The sequence below is a fragment of the Haliotis cracherodii genome, unplaced genomic scaffold, assembly GCF_022045235.1.
Source record: "Haliotis cracherodii isolate W230 unplaced genomic scaffold, xgHalCrac1.p SCAF_8, whole genome shotgun sequence".
Taxonomy (NCBI): Eukaryota; Metazoa; Mollusca; class Gastropoda; order Lepetellida; family Haliotidae; genus Haliotis; species Haliotis cracherodii.
This window is the reverse complement of record NW_027266341.1, coordinates 2,605,054-2,626,740: the sequence shown is the minus strand read 5'-3', so window position 1 is coordinate 2,626,740 and position 21,687 is coordinate 2,605,054. Positions and strand designations below refer to the sequence as shown.

Here is a 21,687-nt window from a genome sequence, read left to right as displayed (position 1 = left end):
ATGGCGGGTGTGTGGATATTGACTGTCATCGTGGTCACATCGTCTTGCTGGATACAGGTTATCATTGGTGAGTGACACACCATGCTTCCTTATTTGATATACATTAAATCTTTAGGTCGATTACTGTAATGTCACTACCTCATTTTGCATTATTGTTGCACGAGAGTTTTAGCCTAGACAATCACTGTAAACAACACTGAGCACGACGGTATTACAATTAATGGCTTGCTTATAGGGGAGTGAAGTTGTAGAAGATGGTGATGTGCAGTAATTCAAAAATGATATCTTTGCAAAGCCTAACAGAAAATGCATGTAATATAAGTTGATTACTACCATTTCCGTTGTGTGTGTGAAGAGGGGAAGGGGTCGAAGGGGTCGATGGTTCGATTCCCCAGACGTGTCATACCAAAGACATTAAAAGATTACACTTGCTGTTACCCTGTCTGGGGCTCAGCGTTGGGGGTAAAGTAAGGACTGCCCGACTCTGAGGCTTTACAATGTGTGAGTCAAAGTGATGCATGGTATCTAAATGCGATTGCACTATCAAGACTGCACTGTCAGTGAGTGAGTGAGTGTGCTTGGGTGGGTGGGTGTGTGTTTGGGTGGTAGAGTGTGTGAGTTAAAGTGATGCATGGTATCTAAATGCGATTGCACTATCAAGACTGCACTGTCAGTGAGTGAGTGAGTGTGCTTTGGTGGGTGGGTGTGTGTTTGGGTGGTCGAGTGTGTGAGTTAAAGTGATGCATGGTATCTAAATGCGATTGCACTATCAAGACTGCACTGTCAGTGAGTGAGTGAGTGTGCTTGGGCGGGTGGGTGTGTGTTTGGGTGGTCGAGTGTGTGAGTTAAAGTGATGCATGGTATCTAAATGCGATTGCACTATCAAGACTGCACTGTCAGTGAGTGAGTGAGTGAGTGTGCTTTGGCGGGTGGGTGTGTGTTTGGGTGGTCGAGTGTGTGAGTTAAAGTGATGCATGGTATCTAAATGCGATTGCACTATCAAGACTGCACTGTCAGTGAGTGAGTGAGTGAGTGTGCTTTGGCGGGTGGGTGTGTGTTTGGGTGGTCGAGTGTGTGAGTTAAAGTGATGCATGGTATCTAAATGCGATTGCACTATCAAGACTGCACTGTCAGTGAGTGAGTGAGTGAGTGTGCTTTGGCGGGTGGGTGTGTGTTTGGGTGGTCGAGTGTGTGAGTGAGTGTGTGTCTTGGAGTGTTTATGGCCGGTTAGATTAAGTGAGTTTCACTGTGACAGTTTTTCACTTATATAAGGGCGTGTCAGGTTGAGGCTGTCAGACTGATATGTAAATAAAGCGACAAAACCCTTTCCTTATCCAATAGAATTCTGTGCATAAAGCAGAGTCGATTGTACAATTCCGACTATATCATGAGCACGTGTTCAAATCACGTTCAAATATTAATGACACCAGGTGTTCGCGGAAAGGAAGACCGGAAGTGATGCAGGCAGAAGATGCTTACCAGTGTGATGAAACCAGAGAACACCGGCATGCTGCAAACAAACTCAGAAACACTATCATGATAACTATGAATTGAATGCTTAGTCTGAGTACATGGTTTCACAAAACCATTTGAAAGGTATAAAATAAATTTGATAATGCAATGCAGGATATATGTACTCAAAGGTTATTCGAATAAAGGTGGCTGTACTACGTGTTGTCCCGATCGTCGTGTCGAGCGTATGTTTTCTGGATTTGCCCACGAGTGAGTATTTGCTTGGGCGATTGGTTGGGTGGGTGTTTGGGTGTGTGTCGAGGGTTCATATTCTGGATTCGCCCTTATCTGTCAACATATCCATACAACATGTTTCTGTTACAAGTAATATAAATAAACACGTCCCATTTTAATTCTGGAAACCCAAAAGTCCAGAAACTCTACGGACTTTTCCCAGTCTCGGTCAAAGGTATTTACAAAAATAAGCATGCTGTTTTCATGGGAACATACTAAGGATGAAAAAATGAACAAAATTGAACTCATTTAAACTTAATTCAACGATTTTATAGCGATATTGAAATAGTTCGCCCATGGGCGAGAAAAAGGTTTGGCATATGGGCGAGAATATTTTCCATTACACAAAACTTATGTGTTTGTTTCGCAAATATATTTTAATGCATTCCTTCACGTATCATGACACAACATTTAACTCATTTTAACTTAATTCAACGATTTTAGAGCGATATTGAAATATTTCGCCAATGTGCGAGAAAAAGGCTTGGCCCCTGGGCCTGCCCATGGGCGAAGTTTGGCCCATGGGCAGGCCCATGGGCGAGAATATTTTCCTTTACTCAAAACTCATGTTTTTGTTTCGCAAATATTTAACTTGTATTCCATCAAGTATCATACACACAATTTAACTCATTTTAACTTAATTCAACGATTTTAGAGCGATATTGAAATATTTTGCCCATGGGCGAGAAAAAGGCTTGGCCCATGGGCGAGAATATTTTCCTTTACACAAAACTCATGTTTTTGTTTCGCAAATACTTAACTTGTATTCCATCAAGTATCATACACACAATTTAACTCATTTTAACTTAATTCAACGAGAAAAAGGTTTGGCCCATGGGCGAGCATATTTTCCTTTGCTCAACAGTTTTAGTTTCGCAAATACATTAAGGGATTATAAGCATGGCACATGATTCAACTCATTTTAATTTTTGGCGTTATTATAATATTTCGCCCATGTTTTCGTCAGTCCCTTTAAAGAATTAACTAATTGTTTACAAAGTATATTGTATCATGTGAAACACACTTTGTATTTATCATTACGTTACTACTTTAAAAGGGCCTTTGGTTGGATGTTTCCTTTGCAGAAGTTTTACAAATTTCCCCTTTTTTACATATTGCAACGATCTTTAATGAACCCGGCCTTATCTCTCAAAACGTTTTGACAGTTTATCATACAAACTCATGCGCGTGTACACCAATTCATTGGCGTTATTTTTCAACGAATTAAAGTTTAGTTTGTTTCTTTTTCACTTCCCATTTTATGTCTCGTTAATTCATCACACTGGGAAATTAAGTGACAATAGATATGCAATAGACAGGTACACGTTCGCGTATTTTAATAGGGAAAAAAACGATTCGTCTTTCATTGCATAACGTCTAGATGAATATCTCACATTCTAACGAAATCTCAAAATAATTATTTCATTAAATGCGGTGCGATGTTTACAGGCGATTGAGTGAATATTATGACACTAAAGCAACTTTTAAATGCATTGTCACTTTTGGTATGAAAATGGTAACAGTTCAGAAAAAACAGCCTTCTTGTGATAATTCTCATATTCTCATTAGTACGTTGTATCTGATTACAGTGTCGGCATGGAATGGAATAGGGAAAATGGTGGAAACGAATTGAAATATATTTTAATAAAACATTATTGTAATAAATAACTTGCAAAAGCGGTGCCCAAAATTGTTTGACCGTGTTTTGTGCGTTGTAGACTGACGTCTAGCAAGTAATTGTCATGCTGTACGCATGGTTCCATATACAAATTCAGATATACAACCTGTATAAAACTGAGAACTGAGATGCCAAGTATCACCTGCATTCACACACGGAAGCAATATACTTGTGTATATGCCCTCTCCTCTGAAAAATGTATCACTAAAGTATTTGCATTGTAATAAATATAGTAATAATATCTTGGTAAATTTGGTAGGTCTCCGACAGATATGATTTTCAGTTATTTTACACCTTTGATTGATACGGATTACGTAAATGTAGTCTAGTCACTGTCTCTAATGTATCTGCTTGGTTAGAAATTTCAAATGTCCTGATATAGCACTGTTCCTAAAATAAGCCAGTTTCTTTTATCGGGTATAAATAGTTGATTTGTCTTGTCACGCAGTCATTTATACTTGATCGAATGATTTCCACGAAAAATTCCGGCAGAGAGTTCTGTATTATATTATATACATGTATTGTTAATTGTAGAAGATGCTTACATCACTGTATCTCAAAACGCAAAACTGATAACATTCAAACAGTTAATTGTTACATATAATTTCCTGCATATTCCTTTTTAAACAAAAAGCCTACATGTATACAGAAATCGGTGTGCACTGTTAAAAGGGTATTGTTGCAGTCAGCCATAGTAAATGGAGAGACAATAATAGGGTGATCAATTATTGTCTGTTGCAGAATATGCGGTAAAAGTGTAGTCATTTATACATATACACATTACACATATACAGATGAAATACACGATATGATACCGTGCAAGAACAAACTAAGATATGGTTTCTATTAAAAAGAATTATACGATTATGGGTTTAATTAACATGTTTAGTTTTTCAGGCCAACACGGTTGAGATACAGCATCGGCATACTCATACTCAACTGGAGTTGTTTTCTGCCGGTGTCACGAAATATATGCGCCCCGAGAATAAAATCTCCCCCCGCCGAATTTATACCGGTACAGTTCCGCCCCTCTCGAAATAAACTCTCCCCCACCCTACGAAATAAAATCTCCCCCCAGAATATTTCCTCCCCCGGTCGTTTTATAAATACTTGCCATGCAGTTGCCAATAGTTTTAATGTTAATTTGTTTATGTGTTTTTTTATCCATTTTTTTTTATCTCCTTTATTTTTTCTGAGTTTAACATTTAGTTACTTGTGTGTGTGCGTTGGGGGGGGTGGGGGGTGGGGGGGGGTATTTGTTGATTTTTATTATTATTTTATTGATTTTGAGGGTGTGGAAGGGGGGTTGGGAGGGGGGGGGTCCCACCTTTCCTTTCGTTTTTCATGATAATATATTTTTAAGTTGAAACGTATGAATCCCTTCTCAGATTACTTTATCTCAGTTCTATATGACGTACTATTTTACTTCTCTGTGTCGTTCTTGCTTTCTCTTCAGTGTGAGGTTAAACTGTATCATTTTTACTATTTTGATATTTTGCAATATGTTGTGGTCATCAGTTATGCAAATCAGTTTCGGTGTGTCTTTTTAACAAGATGTTCTTCATTAATATTCACCGCCAGCCCCACTGTAACAATTGCATGTACACTTTGCTTTGACAATGCCGGTTGATGTTGTTCAATACAGGTGTTTTTGAATCTATTCTACATGCTAATCATTTCGGGAAGATGATACACATTTATCTATATTTTGGGTTACATTGCTTATAAAGATTATACAAATAAACGTACGCAGGCTTAGTAGATTTTAAAGTAGATTTAATCAGTACAGAATTAGATAGTTATGATGTTGTATGTTTAACAGAAACCTGGTTGCACCATGATATTCTAGCCCCTGGTATTACACTGATACCATTTTCAAATCGTAGCCTGTATTAAGGAATATATTTTAGATCTTTAATCAGAGTATAACGGCGTGGATATGTTGACAGCTTTTACGTAGTTAGTGTTAAAACCGAATGTTTGCGAGGATTAATAAGATTTCTGAATTCAGTTACATCAGTAGTTCCGGTGTCACGAAATATATTCGCCCCTAGAATAATCATAAAGGTTAATTAGGGATGCCCAACAAGTTAATTAATGAAAGACGAGTAGTCAAAACACTGTCATTTCCTGCCCAGGACATCACACCCCTACACGCTAAGGTCGGTGAGAAACATTCTCATGAAAAAAAAAACACACAGTCAAGACACATTTCAAACCACCCTCAATCTAAACAAGGCTCTCACTCTAGAAGCAATACTAAACTCACAAAATAAACTAGAAAACTTCAAGGCCTTAGGCGTATTCTTAATCAAAACGGAACTAATAAAACGCATCTAAAAACATAATAACCTACCGAATCAAAATCACATAAACAAACAAACATACACCATACCCAGCTCCCTTAGTTCTCCTCCCCAACCCCATCGGCATCTATTCCAAATCTCAAAATTCCCAATTATATATAAGCAACCCCTAAAGCCCCCTCTTAAGGTTGCACAGGCCACCTTCGCCCCTTTCGGAAACACATTAGATGGCCTGGCCGGGCCCGTGTGCGAAATAAGCATCAGTCGGAAAGCGCACGTTAAATCTCCAAAGTAAGTAAGTAAGTAAGTAAGTAAGTCAAGACACTGACTTTTCTACGAGGACTCACGGAACATTTTCTCCCCCGAACTATATATTTATATAGACTTGTCATGCAGTTCAACAATTGTAATTGTCTAAAACTGCTTTTGCTATGTGGTGTCTTTGTGGTATATTTTGATGGAGAATATCAGCTTCTCAACAAGTTTTACTTGCGTGCATTATTGCGTGTATTAATGGTTGAAGAATTTTGAACTGAACTGTCCGAAAGTTTATATCTAACATTTTGGAATTGAAGACAGTGATAAAGTCTTATGTCAATATGTGGACTCTTAAATATTGGTTTTATGTTTTAACGGAGATATGTTTTTTTCTTATGAAATATCGCGTAATAGAGTAATTTGCATGCTTTACCATTCATTGTACCATTCTAAACCATGTGAATGTTGTATGTCAGTCAATCGGGTGAGAAAACAGCCCAATCCTCGCTCTATAAAGGACTATGTCAATCATTTTGCAAGTTGAAATGACCCCTGATATTTTATGAATACTTTATGACAGTTTATGGAATAAAAATCAATGCTGATTAGTCAAACCGCAATTTTGGGCTTACCATGCGGTTCAAGATGATCGAGCACTGTTCGACTTGTTTTTAGCCGAGCGGTCCTAACAGCGCCTATGGAAATACTACACCATAAATGAACTGTTTCGATTTGCCAATGGAAATACTACACCATAAATGAACTTTTTCGATTTGCGCGGTTTCCCCAACTGCTAGCCCCTAGCGGTTTGCAGTTGGTGAAACCGCGCACATGGAAACTAAGTCGCCGAACTTTTAAGCATAGTTTTTGTATATAGCATTTCACCCGCCTTCCTAAACAACAAGCCCCAAACCGCGTGGCAAACCGCGTGGCAAACCGCGCACATGGAAACTAAGTCGCCGAACTTTTAAGCATAGTTTTTGTATATAGCATTTCACCCGCCTTCCTAAACAACAAGCCCCAAACCGCGTGGCAAACCGCGTGGCAAACCGCGCACATGGAAACTAAGTCGCCGAACTTTTAAGCATAGTTTTTGTATATAGCATTTCACCCGCCTTCCTAAACAACAAGCCCCAAACCGCGTGGCAAACCGCGTGGCAAACCGCGCACATGGAAACTAAGTCGCCGAACTTTTAAGCATAGTTTTTGTATATAGCATTTCACCCGCCTTCCTAAACAACAAGCCCCAAACCGCGTGGCAAACCGCGTGGCAAACCGCGCACATGGAAACTAAGTCGCCGAAATTTTAAGCATAGTTTTTGTTTATAGCATTTCACCCGCCTTCCTAAACGTGCCCCAAACCGCGTGGCAAACCGTGCACATGGAAACTCAGCCTAAAGGGCGGCGGCTTTTACATAAGCCAGTAAAGCTTGTTTGTCAATCCCCATTAATATATTTAAAAATCTGTTGAAACAAAATACATTGAAAAGCCTGGTTTGTTTGCATTAAAATCAAAACAACGGAATCTGTAATTAAAATGTGTAAGGTGTAAAAAGCTTTTACATAAAAGAGCAAAATACATGGGGGAGAGTAAATACATAATTCTATATAATGTTCTTGAATGGAGCACATTTGAGAGAAAAAAGATAATCCAAGCATATGCGATATTACCGTCTTGAAAAAATTTATATCAGTCATATATTTCTAACTTAGATAATGCATGCATATCGGGGAACATTGTAATGTTGGTACAGTTTATCATGTCTTCGGCTTTAGCATTACACATTGGCTTTTCACATTCCTCAAGGTTTTAATGTTTATTTGTTCATGTACTTTTTTATTTATTTTTTTCTCTCCTTTATTTTTTCTGGGTTAAATATTTATCTAAATATACATTTAGTTACTTGTATGTGTGGGGGTGTTTAACAGAAAACTGGTTGCACCATGATATTCTAGCCACTGATACCATTTTTAAATTTTATAGCCTGTATTAAGGAATATATTTTAGATCTTAAATCAGAGTATAACGGACAGCCTGAGCAGGAGGCGCGCATGGATATGTTGACAGTTTTTAAGTAGTTAGTGTTAAAACCGAATGTTTGCGAGGATTAATAAGATTTCTGAATTCAGTTACACCAGTAACCGTACATGTATTTGTTACATTAAGTCATTTCATTCATATTTGTTTGGTATCATTATTTTAGGATGGAAGGTACAGTTACCAAATAACATATATACTGAAATATCAATTCATTATGACCATATTTCATAATCTATTTTTTAAAGTAACCCTCCTTACATTAAAGATATCTATTTAAAGAATATAGTACTTAAAGACATTGCAACAAACCGAATAATCAGGGGGGAGACTTTATACTGAGGGGGGCGCGAAATATATCCGCCCGGGGGTGATTTTATTTCAGAACAGATTCTCCGGGGGAGAATCTGTACCGGTATAAACTTTCCGGGGGGAGAATTTGTACGGGGGAGAGTTTATACCGGGACACCGGTCGTAAGTTCATCGTTTGACAGAGCACACTTGTGTCGAGGTTGCGATATTTTCTTCTCTTTGTTGGCAGCCTGCCACCGGCCTGAATTTTTTAGAAAGGTCTCAGCATGGGACTGTTAATTTCTTCTTAAAGATATCAAAAAGCTTACAAACTTGTAGATGTTGGGGTGGTTAGGACCAAACTTTTTTCAGCTCAGAGTGCCACTCTTCCCAGTGTTAGTGGTCCTGGAACCAATAGTGTCAAACAGGTTATGCACAATACGTCCATCAGATTCAACTGTTCAGCAACATTGTCACTGAATTTCAGGTGAACGAGGGGAAAGGCAGACGCACGTTGATTTACTCTCAGGTTATTATTGTCTTGAGTTCATATATTGGGGCATTTCATATACTAATTGAACAGAGTTCACCTGCACATGTCCACTTTAGTGAGACAGACTGTAACCAAAAATGCAATGAGCTGTAGCTCCCAATCCCTTATAACAACGACAACAACAACCAGGGTGAGGGCACAGTAAGGTTAAACCGTGTCCACCAGACAATCTCAGGTGGCTAACGCCACATCTCGCATCAAGTCAGCTCTATTTTTCAACGCATAATTATTTGTTTTACATTTTGAATAAAAGGAATTTTTAAAAAATCATATTTAACAAACCTACACATTACCAAATACAAAACTTTATAATCCTTTCTAGACTTCGTTCCAATTAACCTGGATCATATAACTCGCTCGCCAATACGACTTTAAAGTGAATACATCTACAGTGTATAAGTAACTTTTAACTGTATCATATATACTCATGATAAGCAATTATTTTCGTTCCTAATTCGAATGAGCACATTTTGGGGCTAAATCTGCAAAAGGACAGACACAATATTTCTTTGTACAATGCAAACGATACAAACGTAGCAGCTGATAAAAGAGACAATGAGTTAATAATCTGCAATATATCATTTGTTCTCGTTTAATCTATTGTATATATTGAAGTGATTGTAAAGTTTCAAGGAGTACTTAAATGTTGTGGTATTATGAATGAATCTAGAGTATCAATAGCGAAAATCAGTCACTATATGGGATGTACATGTATAACTTGTCTTCCAGCACCATGCTTGTGCCGAGGCACGTGGTCATAAAACTATTTCGTTAGAATGTGAGATATTCAGCTAGACGTTATGCAATGAAAGACGAATCGGTTTTTTTCCCATTAAAAAACGCGAACGTGTACCTGTATATTGCATATCTATTGTCACTTAATTTCCCAGTGTGATGTATTTACGAGACATAAAATGGGAAGTGAAAAAGAAACAAACTAAACTTTAATTTTCGTTGAAAAATAACGCCAATGAATTGGTGTACACGCGCGTGAATTTGTATGATAAACTGTCAAAACGTTTTGAGAGATAAGGCCGGGTTCATTAAAGATCGTTGCAATATGTAAAAAAGGGGAAATTTGTAAAACTTCTGCAAAGGAAACATCCAACCAAAGGCCCTTTTAAAATAGTAATGTAATGATATAATACAAAGTGTGTTGCTCATGATACAATATACTTTGTAAACAATTAGTTAATTCTTTAAAGGGACTGACGAAAACATGGGCGAAATATTATAACGCCAAAAATTAGTTAAATTAAATTAAAATGAGTTGAATCATGTGTCATGCTTATAATCCCTTAATGTATTTGCGAAACTAAAACTGTTGAGCAAAGGAAAATATGCTCGCCCATGGGCCAAGCCTTTTTCTCGCCCATGGGCGAAATATTTCAATATCGCTCTAAAATCGTTGAATTAAGTTAAAATGAGTTAAATTTTGTGTCATGATATGTGAAGAAATGCATTTAAATATATTTGCGAAACAAACACATAAGTTTTGTGTAATGGAAAATATTCTCGCCCATGTGCCAAACCTTTTTCTCGCCCATGGGCGAACTATTTCAATATCGCTATAAAATCGTTGAATTAAGTTAAAATGAGTTAAATTTTGTGTATGATACTTGATGGAATACAAGTTAAATGTTTGCGAAACAAAAACATGAGTTTTGAGTAAAGGAAAATATTCTTGCCCATGGGCCAAACTTCGCCCATGGGCAGGTCAATTGGCCAAGCCTTTTTCTCTCCCATGGGCGAAATATTTCAATATCGCTATAAAATCGTTGAATTAAGTTAAAATGAGTTAAATTTTGTGTCATGATACGTGAAGGAATGCATTAAAATATATTTGCGAAACAAACACATAAGTTTTGTGTAATGGAAAATATTCTTGCCCATTGGCCAAACCTTTTACTCGCCCATGGGCGGACTATTTCAATATCGCTATAAAATCGTTGAATTAAGTTAAAATGAGTTATTGATGGTAGCCGACCTTAACCTTGGACTTTTTCTATGTACCGATAACTGAGATGACTACAATCACCAAGTGTTCTCTCCATAATATTGTGGCTCAATACCTTGTACGGTTCCTCGTACCTCATACTAATCTGGCTTTGCGTTTCCTTTTTTTAGAGAATATGTGTGCCTGCCTGCGAGTGTGTGCATGGTTGTAATGCAGATAGTTTTAAATTCTCTATTCAAGTGCTGATTGGAAGATATTTGTGAATTTCATTGCAAATGTATGCATCTGCTGCTGTCAATATTTGATGTATTTCACCACTGAGTATGTTTTACAGGCTCCTGTCCAACAGGAAAGTTCGGAGACTCCTGCTTCTACTCCTGTCACTGTGGAGACTCCTGTGACCAGACAACAGGAGTTTGTGGAGGTGGCTGTGAGTCTGGTTGGATGGGAGGAAATGGATCTAACTGCCAGAAAGGTGTGATTTAAAATGAAATTGATTTGGAAACAAAAACAGAAAGTGCCCTTATTCTCTATGACCAGCCACATACTTACAATACCTATTTTAAAACATTCTGCTTCATTAGTACCGCCTCCGTGATTTAATGGTAGAGCCTCCGCCCGGAGAGCGAAAGGTGCGGAGTTGGATCCCCGTCCTCGTCATACCAAAAGACGTTAAAAGATGGTACTTGTTGTCCCCCTGTCTGGTGCTGGTCATTAAGGGGCTAAAACAAGAACTGGTCGGCTCGGAGTTAGTATACTGTGTCTGAATTAAGGTATGTTAAACTGCCGACATTGTATCTCATTGGGCCAGCACTATAAAATCGGCATTTGTCCGGAATAGTACAATCAGACACACACGCACGTGCATACACGTTATTGTATAAGTGCAATAATCTTACATGCGACGTTAATCCCCAAACTTTATTACTTTAGCTGTGTTTAGGCATAAATATATTGACGGCAGTCGGATTGCCTGTTGTTGGTACAATGTTGGCCCGTAACGTTGAAGGCCCGGGTAAGTGCAATGTCTGAAACCCATTTATGAGGTCCCCCTAATTGTGAGAATGAATACTTCTTAAAGCGGCGCAACATCATTATTACTCGCTCACTCACTATCACGTACACGAATATAATAACAGCCTTCTTCGGTTAGTATGAATATGAATATAATACATATTGAAATATGACTGATTCAACCTAATCTCCAAAATTGGCTAAATTGTTGATATCTGACTATTTCATTTCAGAGTTGACTGTCTTTCATAATTTCGCAATACATATTTCTGCGTCATGACATTTATAACTGCATGTACTCTTATGGTGACATATTACACTAATATGGTAGATTTACTTTTCAGTCGATAAGGTGGAATTATCAACGTTGCGTGTGATGCACAATAAACACAAGACATGGATAATGACATTTCCAATATTGAAAAGAATCTGTTTTGATTCAGATGAGCTAGAATATATTTGATTCTGGTGAGTTTACTTACATTTTATGCAAATTGTTTGAGTGGCAGGTGCTACGAGTAGAGCAGGACATGATTTCACTTTTTCCTGAACTCCTGGTGTCATCACTAATTTTCAGCGATCCGTTCGTGTAGTTGTCACCGATGTGTTGCCTTTTGCGCCAGGTGGAGGATCGAGGCTAGCCTCTGGAGTTGACGTTATATATTTACATTTGTTAGTATAATGGCTCCCTGAGACTTTTTAATGAAAGTAGGTTTTAAATGTTCCAACTGCTGTGCATTGGATCCTCAATGACACCTAAAATATGAAAGCACATAATGTTTATCAACACGGCAAATATAAAAGTTATCGTTGATTTCCATAATGTTCTCTTTCGACTGGTACTCCAATAGCTGTGAGACATACATGTCGTCACCCTGGTATGCCATGACGTTATGATGAAGTTAAGATTCAGAGAATGACAACTGAAGCTTCAAGGTTAACAGAATGCTGTATACACTCTCCAAGACGTTTGTTTGACTTTTAATCAAAGAAATTCTATGATTAATGCCAAACGCAATTTAAAATTTCGCACCAATAGAAAGTCGAGAAGATTCCCAGGCTTTGAATCCTATTGATGCATCCAATCAGATTGTGACACATCCGGGAGGCGGAGTAGCCTTGTGGTTAAAGCGTTCGCTCATCACGTCGAAGCCCCGGGGTCGAATCCCGCATTGGGTACAATTTGTGAAGACCGTTTCTGGTGTCCCCCGTCGTGATATTGCTTGAACATTGCTATAATCGGTGTAAAACCATACTCACTCACTCACTGTGACACACCTACCCATTACGGAACCATTTAGTAAGTTACCTGTAGTTATATATCTTTATAATCCATCCAATAACGTTCGGAGGGTCATCACAGAATTCCGTATTCCAGAAAATTTGAAACTGAATATTTCATGCTGTCCTACAGGACCTATCAAGATCAAATTCCATCGAAGTTTCAGCATTTACTTTCCCTCATATTAGGTCGTTTAAACATTTAAATGTTGAAACTTTGCATACGTAAATCCTGCTTCTCGCACAAAATGGGGACATGTCACATTCGTTTCTATGAAGATCACTTTTAATCATAGTTATATGTCCAAAATTATTAAAACGAGACATCAGCTCAGGCAAACCGAATAAACATTGTCTTTATCATGCATAACATGGGCCTCACTAGAAAGATTCATCTCCTACTGAACAATATAAACCATTCTGGTCAGGTCAAGTCTTTGTGTGACATGTCTTTGAAAATATATATCCAAACAGAAAACATTGCGAAAGGAAAATCAGCGACAACTCCTTCTGGACTCTATTTACCTTCGTGGTCTGCAGACAAGGTTGTAGATGGGAACCAGGACCAGGATTATTTGCACTTCTCCTGCTTCCACGCTAAACGGACTCCGAGTGTGTGGACCGTGGACCTGGGACAGCCGTACAGGATACACGACGTCAGGATATACAATCGATTGTATTGTATGTATCAGTTCGGACAATGTTATTTGATTTCTTGGGATATTGGTGGAAGCGTCACAAAACATGTTAGTTCATGCTGATCAAAAATAACCACCGGGCAGGATGTATGTATGTGATATATTTGGACTGTAGAGAGGTTTCATTTACTGACATGTATATTTAGGTAAACATATTTACAGAACAGAACTCCAGACCCATATATGCAAGATGCAACGAAGATACTCTATTTCATAACACCTGCATCAGGATATCTTAGCAAATGTAGATTTCATATGTGGTAATTGGGTGAGTGGGTGTTTGGTTTGCAAATATTTCGATCATCTTCATGGCATGATAAAGCGACTACTTCGTATTTGGTATTTTTGTCAATATCATTTTCAACAATTACTACATATTATTAGTTATGGTGTCTTTAGTTAGCGTATACGGTGTCATATTTGTTTAGCAGAAAAAAATATATACACGCACGCACGCGCGCGCACACACACACACACACACACACACACACACACATACACATATACACAACCTTGTTGGTAATTTTAACTCTAATCTTTATCAATAAAGTCAAGAAAGTGACTTTTTAGGGCATCTTTATGCATTGTACTTCGGGCGCCGTCTTAATATTATGTCTGGATTACCTGTGGAAAAGGATTACCTGAAATATTCGACCAGCTTGTTATTCCTTTAATATGTTAGTACCTTACCTAAAACAGGCTAACGAACTATTCCATTTCAGGGAATTACTCTGCACCATCCTGAAGACTCTGATAGGAACCTAGTTAGTGGGCGTATATTTGAATATTAGCACCTACATGGATATTGTGTCCCCTCGCTTGTCATATTTTCATTATTCATAACTAAAGTCAAACGGAATAAGAACACAATACCCCGAAATTTACAGGTTGCAGTTCCAGTTCCCCTTTGAATTCACATTTGTCAAACAATAACTGTCTCCCTTAATATTTGCCTCAAAGAATTACTATATTCTTATTGATGATTCAGAATCTCCTCTGTGGAATGGAAGAACCAGAGTACGATGCATTTTGAACATTTAGTGTCACCACGTATTTTCAGCGCTCCATTGATATAATCATTATTTATACAGTTATTTTGCCCTTTCCGCCAAATTGAATCTGTTAAGCAGTAATCTAAACTGGTTATTCTCTTGCATTGACCATTTATATTTACGCACAAAGCTATGGCGTTCCTGAATTCTACGTAAACTGGATGCAAGACATAGTATCAACAATATGCTATCACAGTTTTCACAAATGCTTGGTGTGTGTTCGTTTGATGTAAATGCTCCATCACTCAAATCATCACAAAAACTTTGCTAGTTTTGATGAGATATGAAAGGCACATAGTTTTTATTAACATATCATACACAGGATATATAATTTGAGACCATAATTTCTTAAAAGGGGACAACTATGTCTTACATACATGCTTATGATATAGTCGGAATCGCACAAACGACTTTTATCAGATATGTTTTATGATTTTTTGTCGCCTTATAATGATCACCATTTCAGCTATTGACAGACTCCAAACCGCCGTCCTCTCCCTGAGTAACTCTAGCAGCTCCACACCCGGCGTCACCTGCTACACCTTCCCCTCTGACACAGCTGAAACAGACAACAGCGTATACGACGTGACGTGTGACGGCACAGGGAGATACTTCACCATCACACACAGCACAGAGACACTAAATCTGTGTGAGGTGGAAATATTTGGTATTGATAAACATTTGTTTGTTTTGTTGATCTATCTTTGAATCAGATATGCCATTCCACCATGACTGTTTAATCAGGAGGCAGTGTTATGCAACAGGATATTTTGAGTTTCGTTTGCCCATCTGTGATGTGTTGCTATAGACATTGTTCCTTCGTAGAAAGAACCCATGTTACATAAATAGACTAATACTTGTAACACGCATAAGATCTTTGAATTACTAGTATTCAAGCTCTTGATGCCCTGATGCCAGGAGTCGTCAGTTGGATCAATATTCCACAGCTCACTGTGCATAATTCATCCTGATTATGGTCAGCGGCATTCTAGGGTTTATGTGTTTCATCAAATTGAAAACATCTATGACTTTCAGATCTCTTTACATTCATAATAACATCTGCAATTTCAACAATAAACGTCAACGTACAGTTCTTATTTCTTAACTACCAAATGTTTAAGGCAGAGACATGAACAACGCCAATGCTGTTTTTAGTCTGCAGTCACGGAACCTTTGGCGAACTTTGCAACCATTTCTGCCATTGTTCTGACAGGCCCTGTGACAGATTCAGTGGGATCTGTGCTGGTGACTGTAGACCAGGGTGGCAAGGACAAAACTGTTCTACTGGTAAGGAACTAACAACATTATTGCTGTAATATGAATATATTTCTTGTATGAAAAAAATGATGTAAACTTGAATACCTATGTCTTAATAATAAATGTATAATGATAACCATTTACCTCATGTTCCGAATGATTCTGATCAACACACCTTTCATTTCTAGCGTGTGATAAGGACCGTTATGGCGTCAACTGTAACGAGACATGTGGAAAATGTGCTGCTGCTCCGTCGTCATGTGACCGGCATACAGGGTCATGTGACACTGGATGTCTTCCTGGGTGGACAAGGGTGGACTGTAAACAAGGTACACCATCATCACTCTTCTGTATAAATAGACAGATACACATGTTTAAACGTTGCATTGTCACGTAGATTACTGTGTACAGAAAGATGAACGTGTAGTTTGTGTACATATGCACACACGTCACCTTCGGGATGTACATCTTAGGTCAATCAAGATCCAACTTTGCACATATGACGATATCACTTTAATTTTACAGACTGTTACCCTGGGACCTACATGTATGGACAGAATTGCAGCTTGCTATGTACTGAGAGAAACTGTCAATCAATTAGTGCATTATTTAATTTTAATAAAAAAAATAAAGATGTCAATTCAAAATAATGATTGTGTTCATATTTGTTCATGTTGCAGCTTGTGAACCTCATCGTTATGGGACAAACTGTGTCAAGACATGTGCCTCCAGACACTGTGTGGGACACTCTTCCTGTAACACAACTGGGCATTGTGACAGGGGATGTCAGACAGGGTGGACACTGGACGACTGTACAGGTATGATTCTGTAAGCCAATTCCAAGAGGAGTCGGTCTGTAGTGATGAATGCAGTGCATATCGATAGTACACAGTCAACATTACGGAGATAATTGTATCAAGACCTGTATCTCCAGACATTGTATGGGAACCCATCCTGTAACACAACAGTACACTATGTGGATGTAAGGCAGGTCGGACACAACCTGAATCTACAGGTATATAACAAACTTGTATTGTGCTACTTGAAACATATTTCAGATAGTAAAGAGGCACTTGGAACAGCCACATCACATCACACAAAATGAAGTATTTATCTCCTGATTGTTGAACAAGTGATTTGCTTTTATGTTATTAGCCTGTGACAGCCAGCACTACGGGCCTGATTGTATCAAGACCTGTGCCTCCAGACACTGTGAGGGGAACTCTTCCTGTAACTCAACAGGGCGCTGTGACACCTGGTGTGAGACAGGGTGGACAGGGGCGGACTGTACAGGTACAAACACCTTTGCTTTAATAAGGACATATTTTTGGATAGCCATGATGACCATACATATTCTCAAGCATCGAGGATGTGTAACAAATGTTCAGGTGAGTGTTTCTCTGGCTGTGTTGAAGGATACATGCGACCCCGGCGTAAAGGTCAGCATCACAGATTGCAGGTACCAACTGTCAGGTTCATAAACACACGTATTAGGTATCTTCAGTTTAGGGTGAGCGTATCTTGGTTTTATGATGTATTGGTAAATCTGGCTATTACAATAACAACCATTGTTTGTGTTCATTGCTGAAATAATGCATTATAGAACGTTATAAAGTAAGCAGCTTAGCAATCACTTCACGGTACATTTGAAATGTATTTATATACATATTATACGTAAACCTAGATTCTTGAAAACATGAGTCAAGTTTTATTCTGTCAATCAACTGTAACGTTCATGTACTATGAACGAAATGAAAGTTGGAGTCTGTATGACAGTGATCCTTAGTCTCTCAACCATGCTGTTCAAAGCGCTTTGCAAATTTTGGAACAGAACATATTTCTTTAGATTTACTGGCAATGAGTAGATTCTGAAGCTAGAACGACCCGTGCATGTCGCGATGTAACGTCACCGTGCCGGGGTGCCAACTGGTATGGAGGTACAGTGGATGTGATACACGTAAATCTTGGAGTAAAACAGAAGGGAACATATATGTTACTAGCTAAAATTTCTTTTCCACGGGACCTCTAAATTGCAATAAAACAACAAGTAAAAGGGCTTCCACAATATTCTACCTTGACATTTTATAATGACGTATTCTGACCGGACAGTAGTGTTTTCTATGTTGATCGAAATACTGATAAAAATGGATATTTATTTAGATTCACCTCTTACGCAAACCCGTCCGTTTCATGACTTCAAATACTGATCTTATTTTCATCAACGTTGCTAAATAGTCCAGTTCACACATTATTTACAGCAAGTGTGTCAATATATCTCAATATTGAGAGTGTATTGCAAAATTAAGTAACATCAACATGGCATGGCTTTTGGCGATACTCTTTCACGTACTTTCACGTCATGTCCATCTTGTCAAAATGCTAGGTTTTCCATCTGTAGACCTTCATGGCGTCATACATACATTACAAAGGTCGCGTCATTTTCACTGGGGATGTCAGTTTGAATTAAGCTTTCCGGGTATCTGCCTTCGTTGTTGTATTGCGTCTCTGTGGAGTGGTGTAAGTATAATGGTGACAATTATGGTTTGGGTACATGATCTTTAATAGTGAATTCGCTCTTTCAACCCGCTGAAACTATTTGGCTCATCACAAATACTTTTCACACATCCACGTTCAAAACATCGACGCTGAATACAAACTTAATTGATCTTCTAAATGTGATGATTGAAATGCGTCAGAAGGTTCGGAAGGTGTCTTCAAGAAGGGATTACCTGCTGCAACCGTTCACAAAGAGATTGAATATAAGACAGGCATTAAGAATATAAGTGTTGTGACAGATATGATTGATCTTCAATCAAAAGAAAAAATAGTATCTGCAAAAGTGATCATATTCAAATGTGTGATAACACAGTATATTAGTTTCCATTGACCAATTTGTCATCACCACATAACAAGTATAACTTTTTTTCCAGCATCTTCACCTCAGCAAAACAACCCAGTCGGGGGTGAGGAAATACTTATACATGCAGTGACAGCAATTGTTATCTTGGTAGCAGCAGGGGCTGCCGTCGGTGTTGTTTGCTGGAGAAGGAGACAAAGGTACTTAATCTCTGGCCCAATCAAATTGAACAATTGATTACACTTCCAGTACACGTGATGATATCATGTTTTTCAAAAAACATAGCAAGTAATGTAATAAAACTATTTGCTACTCATCATATGGATTGGTTTTTAGAGCCATGAAGTAACGTAAAGATTTTATTCCTGATGTTTCATATATCCCTATTTTCAGATCATAACTGCAGGAATCTCATTCACATGATCTCAAAAGTCATCTGTCAAAGGTTCAAACAAAACAATCACGAAACAACGACGAAACTGAACTTGAAGACCGAACATACGATGGCCTCAGCGTCATGTCGCGTGAAATCCAGGGACCAGGAGAGACATATTGCACACTTACCACAGAGAAGCCAGATCTGGAGGGTGGGGCAGCTGCTGAAGTTGCTGAAATGACAGATCGAGATATATCCGAGCCAACAGAACCACAGACGTATGAAACACTTGACAGCACATCACGTGATATGATTAGTGAATATAGTGAATTGGGCAAGATTGCATAACTCTGCTGATGCGACCTAATCAGTTAACTCACTCACTCACACTTTAATGTGACGTTTGATATTGCCGACAAGGAATTTATCCAAGCTGAGAAAAACGATTGAAACAGGTCAAGCATTTCTTCCAATCGATTGACATACAGTGTATGAACGATATAACCTCACATACATGTACATGGATTATTGACATGTACACGAGACATTCATGTGTCTTCATGTCGTCATGTCAGCTTATGTCTTTGTAATATTAGCATATGATTCCATGTTTGTATTTCGGCTTGACAGACTCGTTTTACATTGGGATTTGTCCGACCCAAACTACACCATTTTTTTTGTTTTGTAATATATATTGATTTGTTCTTAAGGTGAGATGAAATTGGGTTTAACGTCGCGTGCAAGATTATTGCATTTATATAGCAACGTTCATCAACGTGTGTGGACTGCTTGTACTAGTCCGGACTAATTATAGTGCTAGCTCACTGAGATACCATGTCACAGTTTAACATGAATACCCCACAGTATACTGAATCCGAGCCGACCAGAATACGTTTACTTTTATCAATGTTAATATCATCCCTATTTCACTTTGGACATATGCATTATAACACAATGTGAAGGCGTTAGATGAGGATCATGTGATGAGGAGATTAGCCCAAATGACTTTGGCTATGAGAGTCGTTTGATTCGATGCATTTATATTTCTTTATACACATGATGTATTATAATTAAATGTTCGTTGTGTTCTTTGTAATACGTGAGATCTGAGTAGCTTAATTGGTCACGCGATATTGCTTTCATTCCCCAATGAATGTAAAAATATTAAACCACGCCCACCAAAACGGACTACTTTCATCGCTACGGAATGTTGGGAATCCTGATTACACATCCACAGTTTCTGTTAAAAGTTGCAATTCTTCTCGCTTTATGTCAGATATTGTCGACATGTTGAAATGCCATGGCGAAACCATGTAGACCATGGCAATGGATGCCAACACAATTGATGCAGGCTCACATATATACATGTATACACATATATTGTTTATTTAATTACATTTATACTCATTAACATAGAGAAAGATCTGTATTTCAGTTTCAGGTTCAGTTTCGTAGCAATCACAATGTCACAACCTAAGTGGTATTCAACCGAATAAACAATTAGCGTGTACTCTTCAATTATTGGAGGAAATAAAGAATGTGTGTCTGTCAACACAGACATTGTGTGAATACAACACAGCAATTGTGTGAGTACTACACAGACATTGTGTGAGCACTACACAGACATTGTGTGAATACCACACAGACATTGTGTGAATACTACACAGGCATTGTGTGAGTACTACACAGACATTGTGTGAGTACTACACAGACATCGTGTGAATACAACACAGACATCGTGTGAATACTACACAGGCATTGTGTGAATACAACACAGACATTGTGTGAATACCACACAGACATTGTGTGAGTACTACACAGACAGTGTGTGAGTACTACACAGGCATTGTGTGAATACTACACAGGCATTGTGTGAATACAACACAGACATTGTTGAATACAACAAAGACATTGTGTGAATACTACAGCACCATCGAAGAAGATGGGATGGATACCAATCGTCTGAGGCCGCACAAAACGTATTATAACATATACTTTGAATTAACAGTTACCCCAAATCTGCAATATATCTATCTATATATCTAGTCATTTAAAAGTGCCTGTCACCAATGAATGAGAAAAATGTTTGTACATCGTCCCTGGTGATACCGTCGTGAAATCAGCTGCTTCAATCAGAGGTGGTTATTTGGATTTTATACATCTGATTGGCCAATCAGAATCCAGTATTGACCCAATGTAAGGAAGAAACATTAATTTCACATTATAAAATAATCATATATAGTTGCTTATGTACTTAATGTGTAAAACATTCCAACACTGTTTATGTACATGAATGCATCATTGTACATAGCCAGTGTGACACCA

General features: G+C 38.2%; 1 pseudogene; it reads left to right on the top strand.

The window, feature by feature from the left end:
* Positions 1-20,797, top strand: LOC139450505 (multiple epidermal growth factor-like domains protein 10; annotated as a pseudogene).
* The last annotated feature ends 890 nt before the right edge of the window (positions 20,798-21,687 follow it).